The sequence below is a fragment of the Helicoverpa armigera genome, chromosome 7 (genome assembly GCF_030705265.1).
Source record: "Helicoverpa armigera isolate CAAS_96S chromosome 7, ASM3070526v1, whole genome shotgun sequence".
Taxonomy (NCBI): domain Eukaryota; kingdom Metazoa; phylum Arthropoda; class Insecta; order Lepidoptera; family Noctuidae; genus Helicoverpa; species Helicoverpa armigera.
The window spans coordinates 2,584,573-2,600,713 of record NC_087126.1 but is presented as its reverse complement, the minus strand read 5'-3'; positions in this window follow the sequence as shown (position 1 = coordinate 2,600,713).

Below are 16,141 nucleotides of genomic sequence, written 5' to 3'. Positions count from 1 at the left end.
ACAAACTTTGTAAATTAAGGATATGGATGCAAATGAAATACTCAGAAATTCACGCAGTTTTAAGAAACGAAGAAACTAACTAAATCTCTTATTAAATGTAATCTTTCAAGTATGTGTAACTTTCATAAAAGCTAATACACCAACATTTTCATACTAAAAGAAGAAGTCAACAAAAGGGACGGATCGATATCCGTATAAGTATTAACGAATTCATTCCACACCTTCACACTACTTCCTTATCCCCCATAATCAAAGATGATACAGTTTTCCCATTCAATGCTATCAACACCACAAACCAGGCTACCCTGTTTAAACTGTGGCCGTATTCCACCATTATTGTATCACGTAGCCTTTTATGATGTCCCAAAACATTCCAGGGCTCCCCCAGGGAGGCATAATGAGACCTTTTGCGAGAATATTCGTAAGCAAGCCATAATCCACGCGCACAAATTACTGTAGGCCCCTTTTGTAGGTGTTTTTAAAGAATACGTGTAAAAGATTGCTTCGGTACGAGATATTGAGATTTGAACGATGTTTTGATGTGTTGCGTGTATTTAGGAGCAATTTTCTTTCTTCGTGTTTTTGTACTGAAATGTTTTTATCGGAAATTCTGACGTTAAGTACGAGTAGGCGTGTTTACGATGTTTTGATCCTTGCTTTACCTTGCTGAAACCGAATAGAACGAATACATACGTTACCCATTATCGATTTTACGAATCCATAACAACTGAAAGGTTACCAATTTATCAGTGACGTATTTTTCTGAGAAACTACAGACAGATATCGGATCACTGTCAATCGATCATGCGAGTACTTGTTCCGATATAAGTCGATTTAGATACGAGTATTTTATACTGTCATGTTTCAGTATTTGCCATCAAGAATACTCGTTCAAAAATCGCAGTCTATTTCAAAATTCAATTACACGCCATTACTTTGGAAATTATTCTGTAGACAGCACATTATAATTTTATAGGCATAATGAATCTAACATATCAACCCGTATTTTACCAATTTAAGACATAATTCCAAAAGCTATTTACGAAGTTTAATGGTTCACGTGTAACTAAAGGTCCGTTTTGTATAAAAAGTCTCGTCTCGGAGTCATCTAAAAAGGTATTATGAAATAGTTTGAAAGTTATTTTCTAGTTAACTGTAACGGGGTTTCAAATATTTTTATTATTGAATCAGATTTTCTATTTAATATAATACAACTTTATTTTTACAATTATGAATGTGCCTTTTTTATTTTCGCTGTCAATACTGGAATACATTACACATGTTTGTGTGTGTGCACTACTACATATGTGTAGTAACATACTTAATCTACTTAACCAAAAACTAATTTCACTAAAATAAAATAAATCTGTTCATGTAACGAAATAGGTACCAACTTTAATTTATCACAATTTACCTAAGACTGTTAACAAACCCTAAATACATAAGGATTCAGTTCAAAGACTTCATTAAGAGAAAACCCAAGATATAATATCAATTTACATGTCATTCAAGTTTCACAGCTTGGTACAGTCAACTACAGGTCAGTGGTAACAGTTTTATAGGAAAATCGTACTTATTACTACTGAGTTAAGGTGCATGACGGTTACCACTGATGTCTACCGTACCTACAGAGCCAAGATAAGGGTTAGGGCTTAAGGTCTCCTAGGATTAACACTAATTTGTATGATAATAGTAAAGCTAAATTGATGACAAAGTTTGAGGTTTTCAATAGCGATGACATCGGATTTCTATGTGTTGAAATAATAGTGGTGTTAATTGAAATAGCTGTGTGTTAATATAAGGATTTGGGAGCTCTGAGATGATGTTGTGGATACTTATGCAACTGAGAATGCCTTGCAGTAGGACTTTAAATAGCTGGTTGCTGGAAAGTTTGTTGCGCCATATTTTCTCAGAGAAAAAATATAGGAAGCAAGGTTGGGTTTTGGGGACCGTCTTTGTTTTTGACGTTCGGAAAGTGCTGATTTAGCAGTCTAATTTGAACAAACGTTGGTGAGTTCTGATCTCTGAATTAGTCTTATAGCTTGGCTTAGCGTAACAATTGTTATAAATGTACAATTATTTTTGATAATAACATTAACATTGTACAAATTGTATCAGTAAAAGGTTTAATAAAATTCAACAACATCTGTAAATTATTATTTTAATAAAACTGTTCGCTGTACAGACAGATATTAGTATCATATAACTTAATATTAAAAGTTATTAAAGCCTTTATCGGAGCTACACATTCGTCTATTAACATTCAAAATTTTAGATTTCATAACATTGTTAGGAACGAGTTCTAAAAAATTAAAGTAATTTTCACATTACATTTTCCCATTTATGGAGCAGTAACATGACGCAATCTGGCTGAGTCTTATTATAATCCCATTATACATATATTCTTGATGTTTTCTGTGAAAAAGTTATCTCTGAAAATAGTTATATCTTCAGAGAATAGTTATTAACATTTCTATTGACATATGTAAGTACAATCGCGTCATCCCGCGACCAAGCTTTATAAAATGCATGCCTACAGAAGCCATGAATTTCATGGGGACGCATACCAAAAATCACATACAAAATAAACCCCAAAAAACCACAGCTAATGTTACGACGTTACATGGTAAACAATACCATAAAAGTAACTACATACATATAAGGAAAAGGGGAAATTGAATATTTGTATTTGTATCCCAAAGGCTCGCTAAACACCGCTATGTTATGGTAATTTTATCTTACGAGACCTACTGATAACGGTTGACGCTGCATGGGTAACGAATTAAATACGCAATGGAATGCAAAAGGGAAAAATGATTTTTAGTAAGGTAGACTGAAATTGTTATGTACCTAAACTAATGTACTAAACAAATGAGTGTCAAAAGACACAATATAGTAACTACAACTTGTTCTTTCTTTCAAAATTTAAAATGGACCTATTACAACTTTTTCTAAATATCAAGCTAGTTGTACGGTTCCACAAAGTGGGTCTTGTGGAATAGAATCGGCAAAAACTCCATAGACACTCTTAAAAAAAAAGTAACAATTGTATTCAGTCGTCTATTTCTATTCTAATCTGCCTATTTTAATGTATGGATCGATTTATACGTATTTATCTTATTTTATTCAGAGTCCAAATTGCCACCAAGCCTCACACTAATTTTAATTTTAACTAAATCCATTCGTACCTATCATCATTATCATATCGGACTATTATCGTCCACTTCTGAAAGTACGCTTTCCCAATTAGCTCAAACCATCCTGGCCTAATTCGTACCAATAAATGATACCAATTCCAAACTCGATACAGACGAAATCACGAACATTAGCTAGTCTTAACTAATGCCTTGCTTAACTTAATTCATACATCTACGTTCGTATTAGCTGACCAGCCATTCCATTTGGTAATTACATTAACATATCGATACAGGTAGCTAGCGTGGACTTAAGATAGACCGATAAACTTGCATTGGAAAGCAGGATTTTATATGCACCGCTTAGGTGGATATTTTTATTGGATTAAAAAATAATAAAATGTAATGTTTTGATAGCGCAAATGATAAATTATTTTATAGCTATCTTTTTTGTGAAATAAATCAAGCTTTTGATTCAAAATGGATTAATTATTACGTACCTACACTGTTACAAAAAAGTTTACATTTTTATTTTTGGCATATTTTTTTGACACCAAGTTAGTTACGAATTTAAAATTTATCACCCCATGTCATTTGCATCGTTTTTATATTTATACTCAAAAAACAAGAGACCACAAACAGAAGATTTATTCCATTTGTACGACGATACGTAACTTCACATATTTCATTCTTTCGCAAAGAAAAACTCAAACCGCACTACAATGAAATATTATTATAATATACCAGTAAATAAAAAGCTTGCTATAAAATTCTCAGTTTCCCTACGTTTATAAATGTTATTTAGTTTGAAAAAAGCATTTTAAATATAAATACAGTTTACATTTTTAACTGTTACTGCAAAACCGTTCTTGTTATCACAAGATGCTACATTTCTTTGTATTTAGAACAATTGAAGAGCGAACATCAGAAAAATAAAAATAGAAAACATTTTCCTCTATTACTTGGCGTTCTTTATTCAAATAGCGTTTTGTTGTGTGAAAAAAGTAAATTAGTGTATTGCAAGAAAACAACGAGTATTTATCCATGAAACTATAATAAAGGTAATGTGATAATGAAAATATGTTAAGAAATAACCTGTTAAATGTAACTGGAAAATAAGTTATGTGATGAAATATAAAAATGTCAAAATAGGAAGCCTACTTAGGATCAAATCTTTTTTTAATAATCCCAGACATAATTTAAGTGTGGAGATAGAGCCATAAAGTAGGAACAAACTAAAATCATAAAGAAAGAAATAAATAATAATTTCACGCTATTAAAGTTGAAGAAAAACGAAATTCGTAACTCAAATCCAAAGATAAACTTTCTCAATGAGCTGTCTGTTCTTTTCAGCCAGTACAAATAAATTCAAAATAAGAATCGAGACTAGTAATGAGGCGCTAAGATGGAGTTTGTATATTTTTTCTCTGTTTCTGAAGTAACAAGGGACCGAATGCTTCAAACTTTTTTATTGTTTTGAGACCTACAAAATCTTTTCTTAATTACACTTAAACTGGAAAGTGTCCTTTGTAAAAAAGTCTATTACTGTGAAACAAGAGAAATAAAAGCGAATATTTTGAAAGAAAAATCCAATCATTATCGAATACGTGAGGCATTAAATTTAAAATGTCTCCCTAGGGCAACAAAACTAGCGTGTAAGCCAGGATGTTAACGTGAGAGCTGTTAACTCGAAAACGTGAGAAAATCCGCTCAAGTTAAGCCGGGAAATGTAATGGCCCAAACTGAACCAGACTGAAAAATACTAAGACTTGGCATTTATTCTGCACGGCAATGCATTCGTTGTTCTACGAACGAGTACTTCAAGAAATAGAGTACTTATGTCAAGTTATTTTTAGTTGGAACTTACAGTGCAAAATGTTTTGAGGAAGAAAATAATTGGTTTTAGTAGTGTGAAGTATAAGAAAAGTTAATGGTTTAATTTCTTGTTTTGTGTTGTCTGCGTTGATGACCACTAATAAATGAAGTCTCCTAAGAAACTGACTGATGACTAAGCTTATTAAATCCCTCTATAGTAAAAAAAAGTTTTCGTTTACCTCATACATTGCTTCAAATTGAATTTATTACTAATCTTCTTCTATATCATTTGACAGTTCACCTCCTCAAATATAACTGACAAACTGACTGCAAAATCCCAAAAAAACACAAAAAATAACTCCATTACATTAAAACATTACTTACTTATGTCTCATTTTTCTTCAAACGTTGGCTCTCCATCATGCTACATTGTCTAGAACGCCATTACTTCAAGTGAACCGATTAGTATTCATTCTGCGTGCCTTTCGGGATATTTGAACGTTTCTAGGTGCGCAGACGAAGACAGAAGACTGTATTAATGGTATTTCGATAGATACGGCCGATAAGGTTTTATTCGTGTGTCTTTTTAAAGGACTTCTTGAGAAGGAAGTTCTAAATTCGTCTGTATTTATATGGCACAACCCACACAACTTATCGAAGACTGATTGATTGGGAGCTTTTTTAAACGAAAAGGTGTACTTCAAGGATTGCAACATAACTCATTGACCCCATAGCCAAATCATTACAACCTTTTTGTGGTTTTATAATTTATGTAGGTATTTACCTTCTTTATAATATAAACAATAAAAATAGTCAACAGGTGTGATTTGATGAATGGAAGTCGGAATCAAGAGACACCAACTTCTAGGGATTCAAAGATTAATTTTTAACAATTGTGTTTTTTAGAAGCACAGTTCATAATAAACTTCTTTACCGACTAAATTCTGTATCCATTTAGACATTTTTCATTCGTTTCCAACACATGAAGGCTTCGTTTGATGGCTGTAATTCCATGTATTTTTTCTCTGGCTACAGTAGTGACCATATACTGCACACAGGCGGTTGTGCTCCAATAGTGAGTGACACTTCCAATTGCACCGCTTTGGGAACCGGGAAAAGAATTGCACTCATTTTTATGATACGATTTTACGTTGTCCTGTTCGGGAGGTCTCTTTTGAAAATCGTTGGCTTTAAATGGTTTATTTTTTTCAAGAACTAAACTCTAAAAAAAAATATTATCTTATAAACATGAATCTGCATAAATACGGGAAATTTTCCCAATTCCATTGAAATTATTTCGTGCTATGTAAATTTTTAAATTCAAATGTACAATGACATTTCCAATATGAACTTAATTATTAATTAAAATGAAATTGTTTGTTACACAAACGAAGCAATAAATTGTATACCTTTATTTACCGGATTTGCATAGGGAGAAGTTAGTAAGCCCTTGGACTTTCACGAACTGACAAAATTCAATAACTTTATTTTAATGGACCCATTATTTCGGAGAAGCATGTTTTGTTCATTGGTTGCTAAGCAACGTTTAATTATTACGCGTGAATACGGAATACCAAACCTGCGATCGTAAAAGTATCGTAATTTGAGGACAGATACTTAATGTGATTACTTTTTATTTTTATTTAAAAAAACATTTAACCACATTCCTCTAATGCAGGTTATAATCATTAGATCTTTATCTATTTTCATGAACAACAAGGATATCTGATGTCCGAAAAACAGTTTTCCGAAATGTCACAGCGAAGAATGAAAGTCAAGCTTCACAGCAATTGCATTAATTGACTCTAACTCCAGAACAGTCACTCAGTTCAGAAACTCGATTCAAAGCTGACAAATTCTAAACGAATCAGACTCTAAATCGAGTTGAAAATCGAGATTCACTTACGAGCCTCGCTAATTCGTTCCGTAGTAAGTACCGTAATTCTATTTGCTGTTACGTATTCGAATGAAATTTTCAAATCGATTAAAAAGTTGTAATCGGTCTTTTACAGATTACAGAAGCGTCTGCCGAGCTTCCTGATCCGATAAGCATATTGGAAAACTTTTATTGAGTTTTAGCCTTTTGACATGCATTGATGAGCTGAATCCGCCTATTAGTACCAAACCACACGTAAAAGTACTTCGAAAATGACTTTATGTTATTGGCCATTATATTTATCTTCATAATTATTTTTCTTCGGCATTCAGTATTTCATATTATACTTGTAAAGACCGTCTATTATGCACTGGGCGTACCAACGTATGTTTATATTAATATGATTATGTATGCAGATTAAGTATCTTGACACGTGGTGGCTATTTTAATCCAGCTAAAGTGAGCTCTCGCACGTATTTGACGAAGTTTGTAGGTAATATGCAAGCGAAGTTTGTGTAGATTATTCATATATACCTACATACAATATAAAAACATTTCAATTAGCTGGCGGCTAGTTATATACAGTGTCCATAACTATAGCTTTTCATTACAGTAGGTAAATCTGCTACAATTTCTTTACAAAGTACCCGTGTTTGGCAGCAATACAATGAGTGTCATTACCTTTTGGTGAAATTTCATTAAATTCGGAGCTCAATTTACCTCAATGTCGTCAATATGTAACGCGATATTTCGAACAATTAAAATTACCTTTTACCTTTCAATTTGAGGACGTTTAAATCCTTCGCGGAATTTTAAATTAAACTGTCTGCTAATTAAAATTTATACATTGGGGAAAAACAATTGAATTTTTCCGTAACGTCGGCTCAGCCATCCCACTCTTGTTAATTGCCTGCGCTCAATTTATTTTTGTTACGAACTTGACGTTGATACCTTTTTTATTTAAGATCCACTAATTAATGGTTGTTTTCTATGAGTATTTTTATTATTTTGCGGGTGTGAAAATTTATTATTTCCGTAATTTTCAACCGAGTAGGTATGCACAACAATTTTACAATGTTATGATATACTTATGTAAGTAAAAATAAAATTGCAAATGTGACATTGCGAGCGGTCTGAAATCGCCTGTCTGTTAGCCAGGTATTAAACGAAAAACTAACTTAGTAGGAGTCGAGTTCCATATATCTGGATGGACATAAGAACCAGTGTTTTACAGGTTACTTGATGCGATAGCCTATATTCTGACCTCCACAGCCAAATATACTTACTATTCATACATAAAAATTGGTAAATTCAGTATTATTATAACCAACTTTTCATATTATTCCAATGTCGTATAATAACTTTAAAATACCTAATACTTATAGAGGTCCAATACTGAATTAACTTCTGCCTTTATAATTGTGATCGCTTTAAATATATTTTCCAAGATATTTAAAGGCCCATCTTAATATGCCGTCGGACAGCTAGTTAAAAGTTCTGAACAAATATTTCATATAAACAACTTCAGTCATCTTTTATTACATATTTCTTAACTTGACACTTTTAAATTAATTTAAACTGAGCCGTTTATTAAAACTCTGTTAAGCAGTGATAATTTTAATAATACACGAAATTTTAATAATATTTTTCATTAGAATTTTTATTAAGTTTTTAGTATAACTAATGCTAAGTGGGCTTAATAAAGAGTGACTGAACTTAATCAACTTTATTAAATGGACAGTTGACACGTTCTAATTGATGTCATCATGGCGCACGTAACGAATGCAAAAGAGGAAGATTATGATAAATATGAAAATGATATTAAGTAAAAAAAAAGAATATTAGGAAATGTTTGATAACATCCAGATCGATTATCAGCCACGGCCACGGCTGTTCTCCAAAGAGGTATTATTTTGAGAGGCATTTATTTTGCACAAGCGAATGCCCAAACGCTTGTGCACTTTCTATTCCCTAACGCGCATAGCCTAATGGGATAGCAATCCGACAAGACCGAAAAGAGACTTACATTTTACGTGCTTTTGGATGTATCATCACAAACTTTAGACTCAAAGTGAATGGTTTTTGAAACCTACTTTCGGACCTAAACTGATCATCATATCATATAATAACCCGCAGACTTGTTGTGACCAATGATAAGCCAGAAAACGGACACAACAGCAAATTCGAACATAATAAACTGTCGAAAATTCTGGTACTATCTGCGAACAGAATTGCGGAATAAGTGTGCCAATTTGAGTACATTCAGTGTAGAACTTTCTCAATTACAGCATCAGTAGGGGCGAATTTTTCACTAACTGTTTTACTTCTGGTCAAAGCGGGGAGGGAAATTGGGGTAAATTTGGCAGTGCCGTTTAAGGTCGGCGGTTAGGCACCTGCTACCTAATTTCAGTTCGCCACACAGGACGTATTTACCTGCCTTGCCTAGACTGTTTTTGGGTCTACATTTTAAATTATGTCCCTCAATATCGATAAAGTTTTCGGCCGTAGTTTGTTCAAATTTTAGTTTATTATTCATTAATTTATAGTTGTTTGTGTTTTATTAAGTTGTAGCAATGATTAATGCTTTATTTTGAAAATTAAGTTAAGTTTATTATCAGCATTGATTGATGCTGATTACAGTATAACACGTTACATTACAATTTGTCGGACCTTTGAAATGAAATTGTAACTCTAATCACATTTATTATCTACAAATTCTATCTTATAAATACGTACTGTTTTTAGTCTAACATTAACTGCCTAACAAACGTAATCAAATATGAATCTACATTTGAACACGCAAGTTTGCCAGTACTTTTTAAACGACCTTGAAAAGCCTAACTATAATGCCTGTAATTTACTATGAAAATAAAGAATTGTAGTAGTGAAACCAATTTAAGTGGAGCAAATATTACGAAGTTAGTACACGCAATGTTATTATCATGGAATAGTTTATTCTGTGGAGTATGCAGTGTAAGTTCTACGTTGGTTTACTTAGACAAGGCTTCTGTTAGTACGAGCGAAGTGATATGAAAACTGCAAGGAAGTTGAAAGCTAGAATAGAATGGGAGATGTAATCAAATGTGGTATACACTCTAAAGTCGAGTTAAAGCTGAAGAGAAATGTGAACGACCTGAAAAAAACAAAAAGATGTTTTATTGATGTTTTAGAATTTAGAGGCGTTTCATTATCATTTAACACAACCTTCTTAGAGGAAGCTCCCAGTCTTAATAGATGCAGTTGAGTACCAATTACTTACATGGAACGGCTGCTTATCTGAAGAATAGGTATTTAAGTACATTCATATTTGAAAATTACAATAAACATTACATAAGATTATCGTTTTCGCGTTAAAACATGAATTCCATTTACTTTATTAAAACAAAAGTTAGTTTATCACACAGTGGAACATATTACGTATCTGTGCCGGAGTTTTTCAATTACGACAAGAGTTAAATGGTCCACATCCCACATCGGTGCTCCTATCCGTTCTATTCCGTATATTATTTTAGCAACTCTATTTAAAACTCAATGTCTTCCGTAAATTGAAAGATACTCGTACGTGGTTGAAGACAATTCAGGATATGTTTTATGAAAATATTAGCTGAGATGATATATTTTCATTCATCAGGAAAATGTCTTTTAGTAGGTATAGTGTTGTCGAATGTATTATTGTAACTGTTTCTATGTGCGTGAATGTATGTATGTGTGTGTGTAGTAGTATGTAGGTAAGTATGTCAGGCTTTCAGGTAAAGTGCTATATTCTCCGTAGAATAACAGTTGACAGAATGTATTTTTTCCTAGAAAACCACCTAAAGCAATACCGAACAGCTAATGGTAAAACTTTCCTCATGAATTCTTATTAGTTACTATGATCTTATTAAAATTATTTAAGAAGAGGTAAACAAGCGAATTCTTGGAACTGTTCCTTCTCTAAGCCGATTAGACTCTTAGAGCCCTGCCTCATTAGGATGCCAATGGCGATGTCGCCGGCTACGTATCCAAGTAGTTAGTATTGAAATGTATGGAACCTAACTCACTTGGCGACGCACATAGGGGTATTTTGCATTTCTAGCCGGGCGAAACTAGAAAAACAAACTTCAATAGAAAAGAAAAATTTTATGCTTGTTAGAAAGCCAGGTAACTACTGAACAAAATCCGACCATTTTCAGGCTCCTACTCCCACGTCATCCAGCCACAAACCTCTCGGAACTTGATCATTGTGACATGCACTCGCGTCAGTTTCTGACTACATTAAAAACGTACCGAGTTTGAAACCTCAGAACTTTTTTATTGTGAGCTATTTAACCAAAACTACTATGGATTATCATAATACAGATAAGAACAGTTTTATTTGTTAGGATTTAATAATGTTCACGTGTATTTTTTAAGGTTCAAAATCAATTCTTAAAGTTCAAAATGTTTGAACCGTTTTTTAATGAATTGTACTTTCCACGATGAATATAGTTATCTTCCGAGTGCTTCCGGCTAATGATTTCTGTTGTAACGTATTAGAAACACTGTCAGATGATAGATATTACACACATTAGGTGCTACTTTTTGCTACTTTTGACAGAACTTAGATGTTACTGCTGGTGTAAACTAAAAGCAATTAACCATTATTTTCAAGCAAATTATTAAATGTTTTCTTTTTAATACGCTTATTTATTGTTTTAGGCATACCAGGGAGCTCTAACTACAAACATTTAAGTAGAGAATACCTGTTCAATATGATTTTTATCTAATTTGTTAGTCAATAAAACCTTCTCCAAATCATGAATATTCCTTTATTTTATCATCGTATCAGCCCATAATACTCACTTTTGAATTAAGGCCTTCTCAATGGTTTTCTGTAAATATTAGTAAGTCCTATCTACTTTACAGCAAAAAAACCCGTACTAATAGTTTCGCCCGGCTAAAAATGCAAAATACCCCTATGTGCGACGGTTTGGCAACATCGCCAAATTGGAAGCGTGGCCACGAGCTACAGTTCCCTTCGTGGCTACTGGCTTCTCTGGCAGCTTGGCGACGTTGCCAAGGTTGCCAATATAATGTACACAGTAAAGTGCACCTCCCTCACTCTGTCGCCTGTGTGGTCGCCAGTCAGCATGCGATTTCTTCAGCGACGACGTAAACAATTGACTGTCGAGACGCCATGGACACTCGACTTGGCGACCTTTGGATGCCATAGGTAGCCAGACTTGCGCCGCTGGCGACGTCGCCATGGCGTCCTAGTGGGGCAGGGCTCTTAAAGCATAAACGTACTGGCATCTATAAATATCCAGGGTATCACGCAACAGGTAAAAATAAAAAGTACCTATTCATCCTTACACGAGCCAATCTCCATTGTTTACAGATCGGCTAGGCGCCCAACAATAGATAAATACACGTTCTAAAAATGAAAAACAAAATCCCAATATAGCCTGGCTTATTCCAATTCCCTCGGAAAAGTCCGGATAAAAAAATCTTTCCATTTTCAAATTCCTAGACAAGATTCGTTGTTTTTAGGGTAAATGGAAATAAGGTTCAGACCTGTATGTGTCCGAATTGCCTCACGAAGGTCGACGAACTTGTTAAAGGATCCGTTCTTTTTATTCTCAATGGTTTTGAATTTGGAAGTTTTATTTTTCGGCCATATTGTAAATGAGTGAGTGAAAATGAATGATTGTTTTAAGCACTCAGCCGCTTTTCGGTTCATTTAAACTTTCATGTCCATGTCTGCAGTACGTTAATTAACTTCATTATTTAATACAGGAATTAGCTGTTGTATTCGAAATGGTTAAAATATGTCTGGATTTCATTATTTTATGTAATAACAGAACAGATGATAGCATTTTGCGGGCATTAAACAACAGTGGCGTTATTCAATTATGAAGACTGGAAGTTAACTTTAGTAACATTGCACACCTAATTTGTTGAATTTAGGTCTAGATCTGTTTTAAATGAACAGCTGAAATAATTTTGTATACACTTATTAGTCAGACAACTGACCTTTCGTTGAAATAAATTATATGCATGTATAATAAATATACCCGATCAAAAATACTATCGATCGATGGATTGTGAAACAGTCGTTAAAGTTGCAAATTAAGAATGTTACTTCCTAATGTAAGATGCACTACCTGGCCAAATAATACCTTTTTTTAGGGTTCCGTACCCAAAGGGTAAAACGGGATTATTCGGGATATTCTTTTCGCTCCTCTGTCCGTCTGTCCGTTCGTCTGTCACCAAGCTGTATCTCATCAACCGTGATAGTTAGAGAGCTGAAATTTTCACAGATGATGTATTTTTGTTATAACAACAACTACTTACTGAAAACTAGAATTAACTAAAAAACGTGATTTTTTGTCCGTTTTATAAATAATGGTACGGAACACTTCGCGCGCGAGTCCGACTCGCACTTGACTGGTTTTTTTTTCTATGGAAAATAACACCAACCTCCTTGGAACGCGAGCAAAACCATAGCAAACAGCCAGTACTTCAAGAATGTTCATTGCGAACATTATACATATTATTGTACCAGTTTGTTTAACGTCAACAGAATTATTCCTTCAACCCTCGGGATTGAAATAGGAAACTTCGGTAATGGTCACGGGCCTAAGTAAATAGTCTTGTGTATCACCCATTATGTTGACGGCCACTCCATGGTTTGCGGGTTTGTCTGTTTATTTGTTAGGGAATCATTTTGGTGGTGTAATATCTTAAATAGGGGTGTAAGTTTGGCTACATGTTACGATCCTAAGATATGGGAATTACCACGTTTGTAACTTTTTTTACATAGATTTATATGAGGTGATATAAGTAGTCCAGGAAATACTATAAAAAGCGTTAAGAAAATAATTTTATTCGGTGTTAATTCTAAGCTAATAAATTCATAAAATGTAATATGACCATTTTTTTTATTAATATATCTACATACTCTACAGCCAACTCTTACCTTCTCTACAGCTCTAGATATCTCCTAAAAACAAATGACGCTCTCTCAATCCGTCTTTCACCTCGAAAGGAATCATAAAAAAATATCTGCTCTAACTTCGACAGACATCAGACGCAAGCTATAATATTTCTTTCTTATCTGTCGCTAACAAATATTGATAGCAGTCTCCCAAGGAGTCTAGGCTCGTAACAGACCGCTTTGGGTAAAAAAGAAATTGGCAGTGTTCCTAAAATAACCGGGGAAATCACTCCACTTGTATTGAATGTTGGTACATATTGGTTGGCAAGACAATATGATACCTAAGGCAAATGTCGTATAGAAAGCAGAGCTGAAGAAAAAAATATATTGCTTCTAGACAAAAACTGTATTTAAGGATGTAATTTTAAAGTGTTACAATAAATTATCCCAAAGATAAGAAGTAACGGAAAGTTTTTCCAATCAATTCCCAAGTACCTAAGAATATACGAATGAAAAAAATCTTGATCTCTGCTTCGCTTTAGGTATAACACAAGATTTGTATTCAATTGCGTAGATTTCTGTAACAGATAAAATTTTATACGAAACAAAACGGCTACGTCTAGATATTTGCAAATAAATATGTATCTAAAATATTCGAGTTCAGATTCCGCTCAGATGTCTCAGATAATCTTGCTCAACTATTGCCTTTGCAGTGATGTGTGAAAGTATGTACCGAATTTTAAGTTAGCCGATAGTTTGATCGGGCTCATATAAATAGTTAGGTATCAACACTAGTCGTAGTCCCGTGGTTTCAACCTCATCCAGTGGGAACTACTGACCGTATCGGGATAAAATATATAGTCCCAGATAATAAAGCTTTGCATGGTGAAAGAATTTTTAAGTTCGGACCAGTAGTTTTTGAGTTTATCCATTATAAAAAAAAAAAACAATTTTTCTCTTCTTCTTCTTTCGTGTCGATGACATGTTTTATACCTAGTGAGACTACGCTTTGTAAGCCCAACATGCCGCCACTCTTCCTTTCTATATTTTTCCTCTTTATAATTTTAGTATAGATGGAGGTGAATGGTAGTGAACATTACAACCATCAGGTATTCGACTGGTATCAGACCGACTAAAATCTGGTAGGATTCACGATTACCTTTCAAAATAAACGGTCGAGCAGTAGTTTCTTCTGCAATGTGCGCGGGCTCTTTAGTAAAACCTTTTTAAGATGATGTAGGCGTAATCTACAGCTTATCTAGTACGGAGAAAAGGTAAGTCAAGAAAGTTCTTTGAAAAACTTGGGTTTAGAAATTCTATTTACCTTTAGATTTTAGAGCTGTAGGACTGAATACAAAAGTGAATTGTAATTTCGGGTTAACTCGCCACATTGTTATTGAAGATGAGTAAAAAACATGTTAAATATTGTAAGTAATATTTGCATATTAATGCTTGAAATCAAATTCTGTAGACATTATAATCCTTGTGGTAAGGTACGATAAAGTCATCTACAAGTAGGTGCCTATGTAAACGAGCATTATTGGATATGAGAAGAGAATTCTTCAATAATACATAAATTAATTAAAAAGTTATTTTTTCGGTACTCATACTTGTTACCACTCTAAAGCTCAACATCCTTTATCATTCTAAATACGCTGAAAATCTAGAATCAAATGGCAAACTTTTAAACCTATTTGTAACCAACTAGTTCTGAAACTAATGCCTCGTCTGCCGAAGGGAACTAATTCAGTACATTGCGATAAATGTTTTATGAACTCCGAGCAAAACCTATATATACCAAAACTCAGAAACAATGCAGTGTCAATGGTTTTATTTAATTAATTAAGAAACGTAACTATGATTTTTATTTTTACAATAATTATGTTTGAATGTGTGTATCTTTGTTATTCCAACTACTAATCTGGCAGCCATAGAAATGCATACGTCGCAACTTTTTATTTAATTGAAGTTATAGTTTCAACAGGACCCGGCGGAAACCATGGCAACAACATGCATTGTATACCTACATAGGTGTATTGGAGTAATCTAATTAGTTTAGCAAATCATTAAAGCTTCATAATTACCTTAATCTAATTACAAAATGAAAAGGCTTCCTCTTTCATTATCCCATTGAAAGTAAATAGGTACTCCTTAATGAATGAAGGCTTTAGTAGACAATTAAATTACTAACGAGTTAATTGATGAACATGAACTTGATTAATCTTTGAAACAGATAGGTTACGTAGTTAATTTGTAGTAGGATATGCCTTATTTTTACCTAATGTTCTATTTGTTTTTTTTAACGACGTCAAAAATCGTCAAATGACCCACCCCGCTATGGGTTAGCAGCTGTGAGGGAGTGTCAGACTCTTGCTGACTAAAAACCGTCATGTTCCGTCGTAGGCCTTTTATGTACCAGGG